The sequence below is a fragment of the Mus musculus genome, chromosome 12 (genome assembly GCF_000001635.26).
Source record: "Mus musculus strain C57BL/6J chromosome 12, GRCm38.p6 C57BL/6J".
NCBI classification, from domain to species: domain Eukaryota; kingdom Metazoa; phylum Chordata; class Mammalia; order Rodentia; family Muridae; genus Mus; species Mus musculus.
Genome location: NC_000078.6, coordinates 72755253 through 72768850, shown reverse-complemented (window position 1 = coordinate 72768850; position 13598 = coordinate 72755253). Strand labels below are relative to the sequence as shown.

At 44.0% G+C, this 13598-nt stretch overlaps 1 protein-coding gene across 2 annotated transcripts in view; it reads right to left on the bottom strand.

Moving 5' to 3' along the window:
• Positions 1-7640, bottom strand: part of Ppm1a (protein phosphatase 1A, magnesium dependent, alpha isoform) — a 38609-nt gene extending 30969 nt beyond the window's left edge. The window contains exon 1 of one of the 2 annotated variants that reach the window (NM_008910.3): positions 7220-7640. The gene's annotated coding sequence lies outside the window, so the exon portion shown is untranslated. Of the gene's footprint in view, positions 1-6896; positions 6950-7219 lie in introns of those variants that run through there. The other variant, XM_006515603.3, reaches the window with a different exon arrangement.
• Positions 7641-13598: the final 5958 nt, after the last annotated feature.

Genomic DNA, 13598 nt, shown 5'->3' with positions numbered 1-13598 from the left:
ATCAGCTATAAAGTCTACCTTAGAGGTGTATATGAACAGACTAGGTAGATATTAGCAATCTGGTTCAGATTAAATTTGTTGGTAGCTCTTCTTTAATTAATGCACTGTCAAATTCCTGTGACTACATAATTCCCCTATGATTACAAGAATAACTATGAAATAATAATATTTGCAATGTCAGCTACTCTGAAAAGAAATGTGATTATAAATATCCTATTAACCCTCAAAGCCAAAAGATAAGAAGTAAGAGTGGAGCCCACAACCAGCCAACCTAAGCTCCACACCAAGGGAACACTCTTGCTCCATTTCAGATGTGTATAACCTCACACTTACACAAATGTCCGCTATCCCACAGCAGTTAATGCCCACTGCCAGGTACAGTGTGCTTATCCTTACCAAATACCTTCGTGTCCACTATCCATAAGCACTGTGGTAGGCCTCAGGAAGTAGTTGTTGTACTTCCTCTTTCAGAATTAAGCATAATTAGCATACATGCCTAGAAGTAAAATACATGATTTCAAATCATAAAAATGCAGGTATGCCACTGAAAATGAGCTTTGATTTAAAGGGAGGGAACTATGGCCAATTCCAGGGTGCAGGATGGGAGAGTTCCATGTAGAGCACTGGAACTGCTCTCTGTAGATAGAGGTAGTAAGCCTTCAACAACCCAGAACAAGCACGAAACGTAATATCCATTACAAAGGCAAGTTTGTAAAAACAGTAGAATAATGTGGTTTCTTTATTCTTCTTTTCTAACCATGAAATTTAGCTCTACGAAATACCAGGTCAACTCTTCCCTACTTACTGGCCCGTCTCACCTTTGCTCTATTACTGCTCTTCTTTATCACCAAGTTTACCACCTACTATTGCTTAATCACCAACTCCAAACCGAGGCGTGACCCTTCCAACTCCAGAAAGCCAAGTAAATGCTCATACTTAATCTTTGTCTTGATTGACTTTCATTCTGTGCATATGCAAACTTTATATACCAAGTCTTTACCTGTTCTCAATTTTTTACTCACTATTGGTCAGTATTTCCCCCAAGTAGTTTTTTTTTAATTTTATCTTATGTATATGAATACACTGTAGCTGTCTTCAGACACACCAGAAAAGGGCATTGGTTCCCATTACAGATGGTTGTGACCCACTATGTGATTGCTGGGAATTGAACTCAGGACCTTTGGAAGAGCTGTCAGTGCTTTTAATCTCTGAGCCATCTCTCCAGCATACCCCAAACCCCCAAGTATCTTAAGATCCCATAAACTTAGTAACAATAGCTACCATTTATTTGGTACTTTCCTTTTGATGGAAAATGTCAAGTGGCCCACCCCTCTTTTTGAGACAAGGTCTTGCTAAGTATGTAGCCTTGGCAGGCCTTGAGCTCCCTATATAGACCAGGTTGGCATGAAACTCAAGAGATCACATCACATGCTGTGTGGGCCACCATGCCCAATACATGTCTTGATATAATTTTTCTACCAAATCTTTAAGACACTCACATAAGAGACATTTCCATGTGACAGGTAAGGAAAACTGAGAAATCAAGTAAATTAGCCAAGACTACCTCCTGTATGTAGGAAAGCGGGGGCTGAGCTCTAGCTTTTGAGGGATAGTTGTGTTATACTTCTTTATGGATCCTCCTCTGAGGCTGCATTGGTCTCATCTACTCAGGTCCTCAGGTTCTACACTAAGGCCCTCAACCATTTATGAATATAAGCTCTACACCTCAATCTCAAAGGTGGTGAGCCAAGGCAAATTTTTTTGATTTAACTTCTAAAGCCCTAGAAATGGGGGGAAAAGCATCATCATAATCCTTTCTGAAGGGATTCTTGTATATCCCTTCAATACACAAGGAAAACCTTGTATACTGTATGGATGCATCACCTGTCAGTTAAAAAAACCTATGACCTTATAGCTTAGGCAGGCAGGTGGGACATCTGGGAGACAGAAAGAATTCTGGGATAGATCCAGGTGCTTGAGATTGACCTGAGAAGCTGTGAAGAGATGGAAGGCATGGTACCTGAGCACAGGTAAGCAGCCACATAACAGAAGGTAGATTAAATAAATGGGTATTTTAGTTATGATCTAGCCTGAGTAGAACCTAGCTATATGGCCAAGATACCTGTAAATATATTTTGAGTCTGGGTCTTATTTTTAGGAGCATGGGGCTGGGAGGCAGAACCTCTACAGATTCTTGCAGATGAAGACAACTGTGTACACTTACAGGCATGCATTTCGACGGCAGAACGCTACATTTCAGAAACCCTAACAGTGAGCTTTTAAAATTCTGGTTCCAGGAACAAGGCTCTTTTAATTGAAACAATCCACTCAGGACCTTTTAAAGACTATTTTTAAATCTATTGACATGATTCTGCAATGTCATTTAGGTTCACTAAGCCCATATATAGCTATCCAATGGCTGCTAACAAGGGATTTGTGTATGATTCCACATGTCTCTCATTTAAAATAGTGTAGCTGCTGTACGTAACCTATCTCACCCACTGCACACTTCAAATCACCTTTAGATCACTTTAATATCAAATATAATAGAAATACTGTGTAAATTAAACTATATGGTTTAGAGAATAAATACAAGAAAGTCTATAAATGTTTAGAAACATAGGCAATTTTTAAAAAGTTTAACTCTAGGTTGATTGAAGCGAGAGGTGGAAAACTAATTGTCAGAGAAAGGATCATCACCTATTTCAGAAGGCTGTTGTGAAAAAATGAAAGCTTTACACAAATACAGAGTCAATAAAGGATAGGGGCCTTTTGTCTTTTTCGAGACAAGGTTTCTCTGTGTAGCCTTGTCTGTCCTGGAACTCTGTAGATGAGGATGGCCTTGAACTAACAGAGATCTGCCTGTAAAGGAATGCACCACCATTGCGGTGTACGTAATAATTTATTACTTCCCTTTTTTATCCTGAAGATAAATAAAATAATGTGTCATGATTTTCAAATTATTACCTGCCACAAAAACTAATGAATTTTAATTCAGATCCTAAATATTAATAACAAATACACTTAAATCAATGGGTTGCAAATAAAAAAATTAATGATTATGAAAACTGGAGTTCCTTCCTTATCACTCACTCAGTGCTTAAAATATTGATATTGGGCTGGAGAGTTGGCTTAGGGGTTAAGAGCGCTTCTGCTCTTCTGAAGGTCCTGAGTTCAAATCCCAGCAACCACATGGCGGCTCACAACCATCCGTAACAAGATCTGGCGCTCTCCTCTGGAGTGTCTGAAGACAGCTACAGTATACAATAAATTATACAGTGTATAATAAATAAATCTTAAAATAAAAAACAAAGTGAAACCTTAAAAAAAATATTGATATTAAGAACACAGTATCTACAGTCCAATTTACCTTTTTATTTTGTATGTATGTATGTATGTATGTATGTATCTATGTATTTGCCTACATGTGTGTCTACATACCACAGCTTGTGTTTTATATGTATGTATGTATTTGCCTACATGTGTGCCTATATTACCACAGCTTGCGGAGATCAGAAGGCATCAGATTTCCTGGAACTAGAACTGATGGTTATGAGCCATAATATGCTGGAAATCAAATCTCAGTTCTTTACTGAAAAAAAAAAAGAAAAAGAAAAAAGAAAAAAAAAAAACAACAAATGTTCGTAGCCAGGTTTTTCAACATATATAAATTTGCACTTCTTAGTTTCTTGTAACATTTGTCAAGTCATGAGCTGGAGAGAGAGTTCAGCAGTTAACTGCTCGCTCTTGTGGGTCAAGAGTTCAATTCCCAGCAACCACAGCCATCTGTAATGGGATCTGATGCCCTCTTCTGGTGTGTCTGAGGACAGCTACAGTATGCTTGTATACATAAAAAAAATGTTTATGTAAAGGTAGATAGAGCTTATCACACTCAATACTTTCTCTGGCTCTTCTTGCCTTGGTAGTATTCAGACAGGCAATATAAAGATTACAATCATTATATATATTTTTTTATTCATTCATTCATTCATTCATTCATTCTGTAAACACATAATGAAGCAAAAAGGTGTTACTTATAGCTGAGTGTGGTGGCATGTGCCTTCGATCCCAGTACTGGGAGACAAGCATCAAGACAAGATGGATCTCTGTGAGCTTAAGGCCAGCCTGTCTACATAGCGAATCCTAAGCCAGCCAAGGCTATGTAGTAAGACCCTGTCCCAAAAAATAAATAGAGCTGGGCATGGTGGCGCACACCTTTAATCCCAGCACTCAGGAGGCAGAGGCAGGTGGTTTTCTGAGTTTGAGGCCAGCCTGGTCTACAAAGTGAGTTCCAGGCTACACAGAGAAACCCTGTCTCGAAAAAACTCAAAATAAATAAATAGATAAATGAATAATTTTAGATGTCATATAATATGCAGAACATGAAACATTAGAAAGCATGAAGAAAGAAAAAATAAAGAATATAGTCAGCCTTTCTTTATACATTAATCCAAGCTTCTTAAATGAGAATGGTTTATAACATGCCAAAAAATACATACATTCTTGCTAAAAACAACAAAGTAACCCATGAGGCCACTGAATTGATAAGTATTTGTGTTACCTGAAGACAGGGCAAGCATGACAACAATACAGGAAATCTAACAGCCGCACATTTGTGCTTCTGCTCTCCTGAGGGCCATCCTGCATATGTCACAGGGCCAAGGCTTAGTTTAACTGTGTCAACTCCCCTTGAGCCCGGTTTTTTTTTTTTTAAACTGTCTTTTAATTTGATTAAAGATGAAAAGCACTCACGGGTACTACTCAGACAATAGATGATTGTTTGAAAGGAACATCAAATATATATCAGAATTATTTTTGTATCAGTATAGACTAAGAACAGCAATACATTCTACTGGCCATAAAGTAAACAGCCAAGGTGAGGTTTGAAAAAATTAGAAAGATGCAGACATTTAGTAAGCACTTAGCAATATTTACAAGGCAACAAAAGAGGATGCTATACATTTTGGTAGGGGGGTGGGGAAGATGACAACTAGATATTAGGTGAATTTCCAAACAAAAGTTTAAGTTAAGACAAGATCAACAACACTTGGCTTGAACCAAAATACACAGACACACGGACACATAGACACAAAGAAGCTCACAATGTATTCTTATAATGCTCATCATATCCAACCACTGAGGACCCCAGCTTCTTCAAACATGCTGTCTCAGGTGCATGCTGTCCCCAAAGATGTCCCAGGACATCTTCTAGGCTTCCCAATGGCAAGAGAAAGAAAGATCAGTGAAGGCCACTACAGGAAGGTTCCCTAAAGCCGGGCCACAAACTCAATAGAACAGAGCCCAGAAAGAAAAACAACTTCAAAATGGTAAAACATCTAAGTAGCAGGTCTATCAGGTATGTAGTTGTTAAAGGTATGTTCAACAGTCACAGAATGGCAAAAGAATAATAATAAATATACATGTGATGATGTAATCTACCCCTTGGCATTACTGATTCCAAAGCTCAAAGGGTCAAATGCCTTGTCCCTGGGCACAGATATTTTCGAGCACATTTCTGGCAGAGCACCATTCCTTACAACAGGTTATACTATAATTATGGCTGGTCACTACAGCCCTTCATACTGAAATGTAGTCATTCATTCCATGTGAAAAATAGGGACACAAACCCTGCAAGAAGCAACTTGATGCTTCCAGTGGCCAATTTTACTATTTTTCAAACATGTATTACAACTAATATAAAACATTATCCATCTTAATATTTGATACCACCAACATAATTACTCCCCAGATGTAAAAGTGTTTAGTATTAATACAAATGTTTGAAGAAACTTGCACATATAGTTCATTATAATTTCAAGGTATTACTGCTGTAAGCTTCTAGGTTAAAAGCAGTCATCCCAACATAGCTGACTGTTCAATCAGGTATATACAAGACAAGTGAGGAGAACTTGGTCTTGCACCATTCAAGAGGCCCCGAGCTAAATCTATCCCCAGCAATGCAAAACAAACAAACACACACACACACAAAAATGCAGCCCAGAACTGTAGCACTGGGAAGATGATCTGCTTTGTGCTTCAAATTATTAAACAGTCAAGCAGACATTAAGGCAATAAAGGCGGTATTGAAGATAAGTATGTGGGTGTGTGCTCACTATCTTTCTGGTCCTTAGTTTCCTCATCTGTAACTACAGAAATAATCTTTGGCAAAGGCCCAGAATACAGAAAAGGTTAAAGGGAGGTGAGAACCAAGCACTATGTAGTGAGCCCTCAGAAACCCTAAAATCCTAAGGCCCAGAAAACAATCATTTAAGTTCTATGATTCTTCAGCAGGCTTCTCCTCCATCCAGTAGTAGTCATGTTTGAAATCTGAAAGCCAGGGTTTAAAAAGATTGTTTTTGTTTTTTTCTCTGAACCGTGGAAAACTACTCATTTTCGTAACGTCAAAATCATTTATTCTTCTCAAACAATGCCAATCTCCTTATACTCTAACCGCGCGGTTAAAAATATACCAGGAGCATTATTCCAACTATCAGGAAACTTGGGGTGGGGGCGGCATCGTAGATTGCTTAGACTCTGACCTTTGTGGATTTCTAAGTATCGTGTAGTGTTTGAGAAAAGAGAAAAACACTTTGGATGATGAAATTTGCAAAAGATCTAAAACTCCAGTTGGCAGAAGGCTCTCCACAGCCAGCTGTCTTTCAAGAAGGGGATCCGAGTGTGTTTACAACCTACAAGCAGAAGGGAGCCAAGCCTAAACTAAACTCTAACATAAAGAACTTTCCTCCAATATATCAGGCCAAAATGATGCAAAACCTGTAGTTTACTTCAATGGGTTTGCTCCAAGCCGGAATAATGAATGAAATGGAGGCATCACTACTGAGTTGGGGGCCTCACTTTCAACCCAGCGGGTGAGTCTCCAAATCCAGTGAACTCACGGGCTGATCTGCTTCAAGGGGAGACCCCGCTGCAGGCTCCCCGAAAGTTCCGCGGCCGCCAGTGTCCGCCCCGCCCGGCCGAGGGTCGCGCCCCCTCCCAGCCGCCGCACACACCCCGCCTCCGCCCCCGCCGCGTGTTAACCCCTCGCCACCCGGCGCGGGCTCGGGGAGGAGGCCGCCCAGGGGGTGGAGTTGTCGCGTCTCCTCCCGGGATCGCCCGGGCAGACGCCCGGCTTGTTTACAGGCCCCAGGCCTGGCCGCCGCCGCACAGGCCCTCCGCCCGCCCGCCCTCGCCCTCTTCCTCGCCCTCGCGCCGCGCTTACCCGGAGCAGCCGCGGGCGGGCGGGTCCCTCGGTCGGCCGGGGCGGCGGTGGCGACGGCGGCCGGGCACGGGGTCCCGCGACGGCGGCCGGGCCCGGGCGGAGGAGGGGAGGAGCCGGGCTGGGTCCGGGCCCCCGGCTCTCGGAGCCCTCGCGGCTCAGATCATCCGGGCGTCGGAGCGGGAGGCAGAGAGCGGGGCCCGCGGGAGGCGGAGGAGGCGCCGAGGACTCATCGCTTTCCGCCCCACCTGCCTGGGCCCCCCTCCCCCCGCCCCAGCCACCCGATCCCGAGCTGCGGACCCGGCCGGCGCGGAGACCACGGCGTTCTAGCTCCTGCGCGCGCTCCCGCCCCTAGCGCCGCCACCGCCGCCGCCTCTAGCGCGGCCCCGCGCACGCGCGCTCTCGACACCGCTGCCCCTCGCCCGGCCCCGCCCCGCCCCGCGCCGCCGTTTCCCCCACCCCCGGCCCTGCAGCTGCGGCGCGGCCCATGGGCTGGAGAGACCCGGATGTGGGAGGGCCGGAACTGCGGCTTGGGCGGGGGAGGGGCGGCGGTGACGTCACTGCCCTGCGCTGCTCCTCAGGTCGCTGCCGCGGGCCGATCCCTAGGGAGCGTGGACGTCCTGGGTGCGAGCCAGGCGCGCGGCCTTCGCGCTAGGGCGCAGAGGGCCTCTCCAAACCCGGCTGTCGTCGTCGTCCGCACCCGACTCTTACACCTGCCTACGGACGCCGGTCTCCAGGTGCAGTCTCGGTTAGCGCCCGGCACAGGGGACTCAGCCTGCCCCTTCGACCCCACGAGGCGCACACGAGTGCCGCGGCCATACCGCAGACGTGCGTGTGCAAACCGTTCACGCCTTGGGACACGTGCCTAGCTAGAGCTTCTCGCGGGTTGTCCCCGAGTCCCTGCAGGGATTCCGAATTGTATTTATGTGCACGTTACGGGGTCACGTGATTCGGGCTCAACGGGCACCTCCAAAGACCTCCAGTGGGGCTAATGGAACCGAGGGTTTTTCAAAATCTAGAGGATAATCAGAAACGTGACAGCTGCTTTCACGGAGAGCTAGAGATGAGCAAAAGGTAACTGCACGTGCAGGCGGCCAAAATCCAGTTTAGCTAGCTCGACCACAGAAAACCCGACCCACGCTGCTTGCCGACGCCGGGATAGAATGACAAACCCTAGGCAGCCAATGAATCAGAGCTGGAAAGCAGTACATCACCAGTATGAGTTCCCATTGGTTGGGTGTGCCTTCCCAGCTTTTCAGTCACCAGCTTAACCCTTACAACCAAATTCGCAGGAATAGAAGTTTAAGAGAGATTCTGATATAATACAAAGAAAAAGCATATATTCCGCTGAAATAGGCTAATGCTTTAAAAAAAAAAATACTAAAACTATTAGCCAAATTGAGTTCAGACCAGTAACAAGATTAATTTCAGTAAGGCCTTCCCCTTTTCTCTGGTGCTTACTGCAGTTTGCCACCCCGCTACTTCGTGTCTCTTATAAACCACTCCATTGTCTTGACTCTTAGATCAAATACAACCTGCTTTTGCCGGCTGTCATCCCGCAAACTATTTCTCTATTTTGGATGTTGTGGTAACCATTTCTGATATTTTCACCACGACTTATGGAAGATGATTCCCTTTTCTTCACTTTTACACCTGACATCAATGGCAGGACCACATGTGAGACTGCCAATTCCCAGCAGACACTATCTTCACTGACCCTCCAAATCACTCAGTATTTTGGGAATACGATGAATTTGTAGCACCTCCAGGTATATAAAGTAAAAATAAAATTCACTATACAGTTCTTAATTCTTTTCTATACAAGTGCAGAAATAAATGAAATTAGGTGCGAAATCTTTTAATGAAATGCTGTTTTATTATTATATACAATATGTTGTTTAGGTTTTGTTAAGTGGGGATGCTGAGGATTAAAACCATGTCAAGTCCTCAACCATTAAGCTCTGTCCTCAGCCCTGGTTAGGGTTTTTGTTATGTGCTTGTTTTGTTTTTGAGACAAGGTCTCTATGTAGTGCTTGCTGGCCTCAAACATACAAGGATCCTCCCAGACTGCCTCTGGATTGCTGATAGTACAAGCATGTGCCACCATACCTGACTCAATTCTTAGTACTACTATTAATACTTAAAACAAGTTACTGCACGATGGGCATACAAAAGTCATGTTGTGACAGCCACCATTTAGTGCTCTGTGTGTCTGTGTGTCTGTCTGTGTGTGTACAGAGTCTTGGCTTTCCCAGGCTGACTCTTGTGAAACTGAGGATTACTTTAACTGGTCCTCCTGCTTCCACATCCCTACCACCACACCTGTCTACAGTGCTCTTAAACAATACATTTTCTCGTTGAAGAGCTGAGTCATCTGTGGCAGTACACATGATAGGAAATTGGGAGGTTTTTGTCTGGGTTTTTAGGTTTACATTCCTGTAGTCTCTCTGTCCTATCTTTGTAAGAAAACTTGAGTAACAGAAGAGGTAAGAAAAAATACAATTTGATATAGTATGTAATATATAAAATATAATGATGAGATTTCTTTTTCCAGGAGTCTGACCAGTCAGTATATCACAGACAGCCAGTCAGTTGTGTCTCTGGACACCATTTGTAGTGTGAATGAGGAAACTTGTGGGCCATAAATTTAACATTTAGGAACTCGGAATTAGACATTAATATTGTCTAATGAAAGTTATTTGATTTTGATATTCCCTTCTATTATCAAATTTTTGGTGGTGGTGTTGAAACAGGGTCTCAAAAATAAACAGCCAAGTAAAAGTCAAAGATGTGGCACGCCCAGTTCCTACAGGAAGTTCTTAGTTCCTACAGGAAGCCTTTCTCAATCCCATTCTTACATTCAGACAAGAAGGCACAGCCAAGCCTTTATCTGTTGTGTTTGCTACTTCCCAGGTGTTAGTTCTTCCTTTATGACCAGTCTCAAGTCACCAAGATTAAGTCTCTGAATTTCTAACACTTAGACACAATATGCACATATTACCTCAGAAACACATAGCCCTGGCTGTCCTGAAACTCACACTTTCCTCAGCCTTCTGAGTGCTGGGATTGTAGATGCGACCACCATGAGGAAAGGGACTTTGGAAATAAGAGGGATAACTGTTTTTCAGGTTTTAACTGTAAGACTTTAATTAATCCTCTAACCCCTGTTGAAGTCTTGGTTAAATATCAGTTTGATCATTTTACATATCTAAAACCATCATATTCTGCATATATATGTATACACACACACACACACACACACACACACAGAGAAAGGAAGTCAAAAGGTAAAGTGTCAAAGTTCTGAACTTACTGTGTTCCCGTTGCCTAGGACTTGAGAGACTTGAGGCAAAGACACAGGGAAGCTAAAGCCCAATACACTTAATACGAAACATGAACTATTAGGGTAGGCCAGTGCTGGCACACACCTGTAATCCCAGCACTCAGGAGACAGAGGCCAGCAGATCTCTGTGAGACGCCAGCCTGGTCTACAGAGTGAGCTTCAGGATAGCCTGGGCTATACAGAGAAACCCTGTCTCAAAAAATAAAAACAAACAAACCCCTAAAACTATTAATATATGAAATTAAAGCCTAGTATACTCAATACTCTCTCCGTTATTAAAGATGAGGTATTTAATTTAAACTCAGTACTCTCTCCCTTTCCTCTACAATCCTGATTTTAAAAGAAAAAATTTGGGGGGTTACATTCTTATTGAATAACTATGATGGATGCATCCAGAGGCTCAGTCCTGAGGTGGCCTAACCCAGGCCTCTCAGAGTGCTCCCCCACCCCCACCCCGCATGTAAATGATCCTCCAGGATGCCTGAGAAGCCCCCTCCCCCAGCCAGCCAACCATCCTTCCACAGCAAGCTGAGCACTACCCAAGCACAAAGCCAAGTAGGCCAGAGATCCATCTGTCCTTTCCTCTGTCTGCTTCACTACCTGGTTTGGGCTTTTGTTTCTCCCATAGCCACTTCATGTATCCTCTTGTCTGCTTTCTTCTTGACTCTCTTCTCCCTTTCTTCTGTACTCCTTTTATTTCCTTTTCCTTTCTTGCCCTCATTTTTCTCTTTCTTGATTTGAATAGTTTAATCCAAAATGCAGTTTCTGTTACCCACTTTCTCCTGAACTTGAACATATGAGATAGCCCTAAACTGATCTCATTCAGGGATGGGGTACCCCACCCCATCCCCTCCCTCCCTCTCCCCCCTCACCATATCATGGTAATGAAAAACAGCTGTCTACAGGACTGTTAAAGAGTGGGAATGATTAGACTCAATGCCCTGTGTGACATCACCACTGAGGTGGGGGGCGGGGTAGCCAGCCATCTTCTGCTGCCTCTGTGCCTCCTGGTCCCTGAGAAACATGTGAAGTGTGAGCGCTACCAGCCAAGTCCTGGTGAAAGGTTTCCCCTCGACCCAGCGGGTGGCTTAACACTAGCTCTTATCAGATAAGTGCCTCTGTTTGACAGATAGTCATTGTGTGCCAGGCACTGGGCTGGATCCTGTGGTCAGTGACATCAATAAGAATGGTCCCTGCCCCCACAAACTGGCCTTATAATGAGGGACATTCACAAAGAGTAAATAAATAAAATGAGGTGCCATGGTGGAGGAGGTGACTTGAAAACAAATGTTAGAGTGAGAAGAAAGCTTAGTAAAGGGGGATGGGAGGTAGCTGGGTAACTGAGGGCAGTGGATGTGTATGTACGTATATGTGGGTGTGCAGCCACATGCATGTGTGGAAGCCTCTATCCGCTGCCTCCTGGCTCCATCTCCCCTATACTAGGATTACACCTGGCTAGTATAAGCCTGGCACACCTGGCTTTTTTAGATGTATATGGAGAATCTGAAATCAGCACCTCACGCTTGCATAGCCAAGCACTTTACAGATTGAGCCATTTTCCCAGCCCTGGAGAACTATTTTTAATTAGTTACTACTAGCAAATTTTAAGGGGACTCCTTGAAAACAATTCACCTTGGTGTTTCTCATCTATTCCTGGCGTTGTGCGAGATCCTAAACTAAACCACATCCTTGGAAGTGAAGTGGCAACAGTTTTCATCCTCACCAATGACAGCTTGGTTGGAAAGGAGTGATGAAATAAATGACCATCACAATGAAGTCTTTTATCAGCATAGTCAGAGACCTGTCAGCGTAATTCTGTCAAACTCTGCGAGTGAGCAGGCCAAGGACTATGGTACTCCTCCCTTACAGAAGAGAAAACCAATCTCCAGAGAGGTAGCAATTACTCAGGGCCACAGAAAGCAATGGCTAGGAGGATGCAGGACTGTCTCTGGGTGGTGATCACCACTCTACATAACAGTTACACACACAGCAAAGAAGGAGGGCTAAAGCACACTCTCAGGCAGTGCTGTGCACAGCTAAAGCACACTGGTCTTGCTGTCAGGCAGTGCTGTGCACAGCTAAAGCACACTGGTCTTGCTGTCAGGCAGTGCTGTGCACAGCTAATCTGCATTCTCAAAGTTACAGAAGTTGGGAGCTGTTTGCTAAACATAACCATTATTTACAAATTAACTGTTAGCATGCAGTTAGGTCCATTTAAATGAAGATTACACGTGATTAAACTAAGTTGCCTCCACATTACTAAACGTAAGTAAATCATTTAAATCATTAACGTCTGTTTCCTCCTCCACAGATGCTTCCTTCCAAACCAAAAGGGTTAAGAGAGGTCTGATCAAGTGCTTTGGCAAACATGATTAACATTGTTGGCGGTACCCACTAGAAACAACTTCCTCGCTATTGGCAGCTTTTTCTCTCAGAGTTTGTATATGGATATATGATATCTCCTCCTTTGTATCTTAGTGTCTTAAACCAGAGTACAGTCATGCCTACCTCTCCTCTGCCCACCCCGTCTCTTTGAAGGCAAGGTTTCTCTGTGTAGCTCTGGTCACCCAGAAACTAGCTCCATAGACCTGCCTGCATCTGCTTCCCTAATGCTGGATTAAAGGTGTGCACCACCACCACTACCTGGCTTCTTACTTTATATTTTTGCCTATTTGTATGTCTGTACACTACAGAGTACACCTACAGACTTGGTGCTTTTGAGGCCAGAAGTGGGCATCAGATACTCACCTTGGAGTTTACAGTTGTGAGCCACATGGTGAGCCCTGGGGCTAGAACCTTGGGGCTCTGCGTTCTCTTAACCACTGAGCCACCTCTCCAGCCCTCAGTCATCACTCTCTTAAATGTCTGGAGATGCTTTTTGAGAACTGTTTGCACTCATCACTGTGTGAGTACTTTTGTAAACCTAACTGCCGAAGTTCAGTCACTCCATGCCTTGATGCAATCCAGATATGTGGGAAACAGGACACATTGGAGGTTACCACCAGAATATCCTGGCAGTGTTTCATAGCAGACTTTTTT